Raw genomic sequence first — 7,481 nt, forward strand, 5'->3', positions numbered from 1 at the left:
GGGTGGAGTGGAGGACTGAGATCCAAAAATAAGTTCCAAAGAGACTTAAACATAATGCTAACATCAATGGAGGACTATCCAAGGCTCTGAGAATAAAGAAAATTGGTATCTAGGGGAGCTATAATTCATGATGATTTTAGTGAATTTTTTTTTAAATTTTTTTGGGAAAGGGGCTTAAACTGATCATACACCAGTGATTAAAATTGAACTAGGGTTTTAAGGTGTTTTTGGACCTATATATGAAGTTCTGTTGTATGTGTGGAGAGGTTAATCAATAATTACAGGTTTACTCTATTGAGTTTTGGTTTTTCCCTTCTTTGATTATATTTTGATGGGATGAATGCAGTTTTGTCTATTTCTCGTTTTATTTTACACATTCATAATTGTAAATTATCATTTAATTTTCTGCCAAGTTTAACTAATTAAAGAAAGGAACTGATGTTCTTCCATATTTGGTTTTTTTTTTTAACAGGCCTTGACCTTTTTTTCCTGCATAAACTTGATAGTGAATAACCTCAGGATTAAGGACAGCCAGCAAATTCATCTCTCTTTTGAGAGATGTACCAATGTCCAAGCTTCCAAACTCATGATAACTGCACCAGGAACAAGCCCCAACACGGATGGAATTCATATCACAAGTACTCAAAACATTCAAATAACAAATTGTGTCATCGGAACAGGTAAAGAGAAAGAAAGAGATGAAACGATGCCATTTCGTGTTCTTCTTTTATTTCAGTGGAAGTCAATTATGATTTGTATATTCACCATTATTTTTTAAGGTGATGACTGCATCTCAATAGTAAGTGGGTCTCAAAACGTCAAAGCAACATACATAACTTGTGGACCAGGCCATGGAATCAGGTCTCAAACTCAATCCAAACCTTCTTGAAACTTTTAATTCCAACATTTCCTAATTAACAAGAATTTAACAATTTATTTTTTTTTTTTGTCTTTTTTCCAAATCTTGCTTTCGTGAACCCAGTATTGGAAGCCTAGGATCTGGCAACTCAGAAGCCCATGTCTCCCAAGTAATAGTAGATGGAACTAATATTGTTGGAACAACAAATGGGGTCAGGATCAAAACCTGGCAGGTAAGGGTTTGTTTATATATAAGTACATAATGATACATAATACCCAAACTCCTTTACTAACCAGATTTTAGAAGTTGTTGCAGTTTCTATATACCTTTTTTTTGTAAGATAACAATTTTATTAGCATTTCCTACAAGCTCTCAACAGCCAATAAAAAAAGAGGTTACTATAAAGTGCCATTATCAAAACTCGGGAGTGCAGATATTAATGTTCAAATAAAAATGGGTTTCTTTTTCTGTGTTCAATTTTTTCCGTATCTTGTAATTGACGATTGAATATGTCCGTTAGACATGGTGGATAAGTAGGTTTAAAAAGATCTTCGATTTCATTCCAAGGCATGTTTTTTCCTTCCTTTCCTTTGTTGTTGTAGCTATTGAAATATTACCAAATAATTAGGGAGAAAGCTTGCGTAGAAGGCTTACAATTTCAAAGGTGGTGGTGTAATACTGTAACCTACTAGCTTGTAAAGAAAATAAGGAAACCGTTTTACCTCCTTTCTTACATTCCAAATGTATAACAAGGAAAAGGTAGAGAAATTAGTTGTGAATGATTGCATATGATGAATGGATCTTGTAGGGTCTCAATAATCTTCTTGCCCAAGAAAAATAAAGAAAGCTGATGGGAGAAAGGGAGGTAGTTTTTTATGGGCCCATGAAATGATACTTATTTTTATATAGTATGGACTATGAAGGAGAATATAAGCGGACCAGGGTCGGGTCGGGTGGGTTCGGGTTTGGCAGACTTTGCCCAATTGGATTTGGGTGTAGAAAGCATTTCGGGTTGATCGGCTGGGCCAGCCCAATTTGGTAAAGTTCGATTTTGCTTAAAAATCAATGTACATGCCACAAATCAAATGGTGAGACTCATCCCGTGATCTTCATGCAATGGAGGGGGCCACTAAATGAATAATGTAGATCATGTTGACGTCACATATGTGGGCCTAATTTTTTTATGCTTCTCATAATTGCTTACCAAAGAACTTATATAAATTAGAAGAAAGATGATAGACTGGGGGGGGGGGGGGGGGGGGGGGCGCGCGTTACCCTTCTCCGCAACCATTGGGAGGGAGTTAAAACGGATTTCTTTCTTTTTGGATAGGTGAGCTCTCATGAGCTAGAGCATAGAGTTGAGCTTGAGCTAGAACACAAAATTGAACCTGAACCTGAGCCTGATACAGAGGAGCACATCACACAGGATAATGAGGAGGCGATGGAATTTACAATGGCCGACCATATTCAACCAGAGGAGTGGGTAGTGTTGACCATTCCATTTCACCATGACATTTTAATTGATCATGGCAAATTTACATGGCAGAAACCATTGATTGTTAAGAAGAGATATATAGCAGAGGATTTCTATGACTTTCATTATAGGGACATGGATGAGCCACCGCCTAGATTGATATGGTGGTGGCCACTACATTTTGGACAAGATCGAGGTGACATCACTGATGGGCCTCGAGTAAAGGGCCTTGACATGGAGAGTTACGTGTTTGACCCCGGTGTTGGGTTCACATTTTCTTTGGCCGAGTAGTAGAGGGATGGCATCCCTACTTGCCCAATGAAATGTGTCTACACCCCTTCTTGTGAGAAGGAGCCGAGCTTGAGGACAAGCTCTTTTCTAAGGAGGGGAGACTGACGTCTGATGGCACATTGTCCATAGCAGGGTTAAACAATGGATTGAGGTCGTGTAACATTTCATGCATTTCATCTTGTAGTATGGGTTCATCGTGCACTCGGTGATCACTGTCAGCCATAACACACACCGATGGCACTGCCTCCCCATGAAAAAACCATGTATCGTAGCCCTTAAGCATACCATCGACAACCAAATGATCCTCGGCCTGTATTCGATCAACCAAATAAATGTTGCCACATTTAACACATGGACATTTGATCTTGTTCCCATAATTAGTTCTGGCAAATGCAAAATCAAGGAACCGATCCAACCCTGCCCTATATGCTGGGTCAACTCTGTTTTATCAAAAATGGGAACATGCGTGAGGCTTATAAATTAAGATAATGAATTGGTTAAATCCAAATTTAATAAACTAACCCTATGTTATGAGGGTCGTACCTTGGAAGTTGCATCCAACTTTTATCCATGACTACTCTCCTGCTTTACTGAAGAATAGAATGATAATGATTGGAACGAATGTGTACGACTGAAGAAAAACAAAGTGTCATTGAGGTCAAACACACTTGTTAAAATAAAGAATCCCAGTTTCGATGCGAAATTGGAGTCTATATTCTTGGTTGAGATGAGGAACGACTTCAAGAATAATGATATCCTAGCTTGGTAATCCATGCTTATAAATGGGTATGTGGGCAAGGATTGTCTGATTAGAACAATCTTGGGTCAATGGGTAATCCAAAGTGGAGCCCACCTGATGGGAGTATGATGCCAACAGTTCGGCTAAAATCCAACTACTGCATTCACGTATGCACACGAACATTTATACTTACTTGCATATAAACTTATAGTTGCATTCATACACACATACATAAATAGAGCATATGTAATGTAAGATATATACCCTCTACATAATAAAACTCAGCACCTTCAAAGGAGAACAAAAGGAAAACAAAGCTTTATTCTTTAAGTCTCATACCTTTCAAGATGGCGCTACATGCAAAGTTTGGAAAGGAAAAATATTCAAAGTTGGAGGTCTAAATCCCAAGTTCTCTGCGAACACGAATTCCTAAAACATTAAAACAATGATCTTGTCCTTAAAGATAGAAAAAGAGGGCATGAATCAACGCGGTTTCACCATCCATATCCAAAATGAAGAACGGGTAAGTTGACAAGAGAGATGTTAATGGTTTGATGACTAATTGGTCAGTGAAAGCCCATGTGTTTCACTCCATGGGCCATCCTTTAAGGGATGATTTCCCATAACACCTAGCTTTCCTCTCTAAGAAGAACAAATTACTTAAGAAAATCCACCCAAATCCCTTTCCAGAACCCTGATTCCGAGACACACACACCAAAAAAAAATTGCGTTTCGTAGAGAAAAAATGCAAACATGGGTAGAAATTAACTTAGGCTAGTTTGAGATTTTAGATGAAACTTACAAAATGAGATAAGAAAGATAACACAGATGATATTAAGAACAAAAAGACCATAAAGGAGTATTAAGAACAAAAAGACCATCAAGGAGTATAATAACACGGATGTATCAAGTAAAAATATTAAAGAGAAACAAGCATTTGCTAGATGCAATGGCCAAACATGATAGAAGTTTAGAAAACCAAACAAACACCTCATGTGTGGCAATGGAAAAGAAGAGCTGGGTCAAAGAAATCAACCAAAAACAAAAGAAGAATAAGAGAGGTTCATTAGCACCTTTAAAATCAAAGGGAGTGTGGACAACTCAATAGAAGGGAACTCTATCAAATCGGAGTTAACGCTATGAAATGCCTCACCTGCAGAAATAACATAAGAATGGTTAATAAATTCAGTGATACACATAACATCCACACACAATATTATCCAAACCATAATGGCAGCAAAATGAAAAAAACAAGCATGCCGGTTACCATAAATAATATACCTATGTATAAACAATGGTAGCTCAAAACATAGCTTGAACTACAAAAAACTATCTCTCTTGCAGTTTGAGATGTGTTCCCTTTTTTGGGGATTTCAGTTGTATTCAATAAAGACCAGTAACATAGCCTTCAACTTGCCATGGTTTGAGATGTGTTCCCTTTTTTGGGGATTTCAGTTGTATTCAATAAAGACCAGTAACATAGCCTTCAACTTGCCATGGTTGTCAATGTTTCTACTCAAGTCCTTTGAGCACTCCTTCCATGACCACAAGGAATAGAAACTGATTTAGATGTGTAAATAGGCAGCCCCCGACTAGAGTTATCTTTTACCACTCAAGAGCCCCAAAGCAATTGAAATGACGTTAATTTGTAGTCACCCAACAAGAACAATCCATCAACTTAAGATAATCCCTTTGGAGAGCAGGATCTCTGGTTAAACAGTTCATGAATAGGAGTCAAATACCCTGATTTAGTACAACACCATTCTCCAGAGTAGGGGCTGATTATTCAAAGCGAGTAGTTTCCACAAAGGCACAAAGGTGAAACCTTACTGGTGAGTGTACTCTCTAACAATACTATGATTCCGAGTTTTGTCTTTCTCTGAGGTAGATAAGGAGCTCTGTGTTCAAGTACCAAAATTGATGCAGCCCAATATGTGGCAATCCAAAAATTTGCTCAACAACTGACCTGTCATGTGAAGATAAGCAGGTGGGGACATTCACTTTTTGAAGAGGGTTCTATGTAGCTGAACCATTATTAGTTAAGCTTTAGTTCAGGCAAGACCTATTGGGTAAGCAGTCAAGGCTGGTTTGTAAGGGTTGGTGTGCACTATGATTCCAATTGGTAGGTTGCGAGTGGAAGCCCAAGCAACTGGTTCTGTTTCATATACTCTCTTTTTTAAATGATCTGTTTGATATACTTTGCCTCTCTTGAATCAAAATAAGAGATGTTACTACCCATATGAAATTTATATGTGTTCCGACAGCACTGGTTCAGATCACTTTTCCTTGTTTGTTTAAGTTGAACAATAAGACCTTGATGTACTACAGTCAGAATTCAGTATAGAAGCCTAACAGGTCAAGCCGAACAGGTTATGTAATACGTAGTATCTAGCGGAGTATTTCTATAGGAGCAACAAAAAGGCAGTAAAAAGGCTAATATATATGTCATTTGGAAATCATATATATTACACCGGCAAGGGAGTGAGACAACGAGAAAGATTAGCTCCTCAGTATCAAGTTGCCATTACATGACTAAGAATGCATGTAAAGGGAAAAATCATCTACTAAGCATGGATGTAAAAGGAAAAATCATCTACTAAGCCACGTAGCTCTCTTGTAGCAAGTATAGCAACAAATATGGAAATCCAAGCAAGGAGAGAAGTACCATTCAGTTGTGATATCCCGGATGTCTCCTGAGTCTCTACCGTTGGATGGGGTGCACTCTCCAGACCTATAGAATAAGGCAATCATACATGATTTTATAAATAAATCAGACTGAGCAAGAGGTAGATACTAATACAGGGGTAGATACTAATACATGATTTTATAAATAAACCACATTGAGCATTAAAATCACAATATCAGATATTTCCATATGAGAAAAACGAAACCCCATCAAAACCCCAAACCCCATCTTTCACATAAAAGAGCTGAGAACCCCTAGATCTATTACACTGACCCATATCAAAAACCCAAACCACATCAAAAACCATATCAAAATCCCTAGCTATTACACTGAAACCACATAACAAAACAGCATCTATTACACCGAAACCACATAAAAAAAAACACAAACCAAAACTCAAATGGAAACGAAAACCCAAAATCGAAACCCCAAGCTCAGTCAATGAAATCGAAACCCTATATACATCTAGGGATTTCGGTGAAGAGAGATTGAAAGAGAGAAACCCCAATGAAACCTGATGAAATGATGAATCGTTTTGGAAGAAAAGAGAAACCCTAGATGTAAAACGAAAGTACCTTCTCCTCTTCTTCTTTTTCCACCCAAATCTCTGGATTTAGTTTAAATTGAAAGGGTCTGAGAAAGGGAAAAGGTTAAAATGAGAACCCTAGATAGATTGGGGAAGATAAAACGGCTAGGATTTCTCCACTCGAAGAGGGAAAAGCAGAGGTTTCCGCGCGAAAGGGGAAAAAATGAAAATAGGGCTTCCCGCGGGCCAAGCTTCAGAATTCGCAAGTTCTTTTTCCCCTTCTTTAAACGTCTCCCGGCAGTTTAACTTATGGCCGCTGGGTAATATACTTTTTCCACGGCGGTCAAAACCGCTGGGGAATCCTCCAACGGATTTTACAATCTTTTGTGGGAACCTTCGTTGTATGCAGGCGGTTTAATCTTAACCGCCGGGGAATATTGATATTTAGCGGCGGTGTTTACAAGCGCCGGTGAATATCCGCCGGTAATTACAACTTTTCTTGTAGTGAGTGAAATTGACCAATGATTTGGTCATATCCACATTGATTTTTGCATTTGGTGGGATTGAGCTCACTTCCTTCTCTTCTTGCACATGTGTCACAACATAGGGATTCGTCTTTATTTTCCAAACTAAATCCCGTTTTGCCAGCAGCCCTCTATTAGAAACTAGTATTCTAGGCCCGGTTATACATGATGTAAAATAACATAATGTGTAAAATGGGTCCCTACCCAGCAAACTCTGAGGTATAAAATGGTGGGGACCATCCCATGCATGGATTTGGGTAGAGATGGTGGGCCCACCACATGAAAACATGAGTTATAAAATGGTGGCCCCCACCCATGCCAGGCATGGTTATAAAATATTGAGCCCCACTACATAGCATGAGGTGTAAAATAGTGGGTCCTA

At 38.4% G+C, this 7,481-nt stretch overlaps 1 long non-coding RNA gene across 1 annotated transcript; it reads left to right on the forward strand.

Moving 5' to 3' along the window:
* The first annotated feature begins 541 nt into the window (after positions 1–541).
* On the forward strand, positions 542–1,074 carry LOC143848459 (uncharacterized). The gene is made up of 3 exons (XR_013235393.1): positions 542–680; positions 780–861; positions 983–1,074. It is a non-coding gene; the product is annotated as an uncharacterized LOC143848459 (long non-coding RNA).
* The last annotated feature ends 6,407 nt before the right edge of the window (positions 1,075–7,481 follow it).

Source organism: Tasmannia lanceolata, unplaced genomic scaffold (genome assembly GCF_043159265.1).
Source record: "Tasmannia lanceolata isolate RefF3 unplaced genomic scaffold, GAP_Taslan_0.1 ptg000016l, whole genome shotgun sequence".
NCBI lineage: Eukaryota > Viridiplantae > Streptophyta > Magnoliopsida > Canellales > Winteraceae > Tasmannia > Tasmannia lanceolata.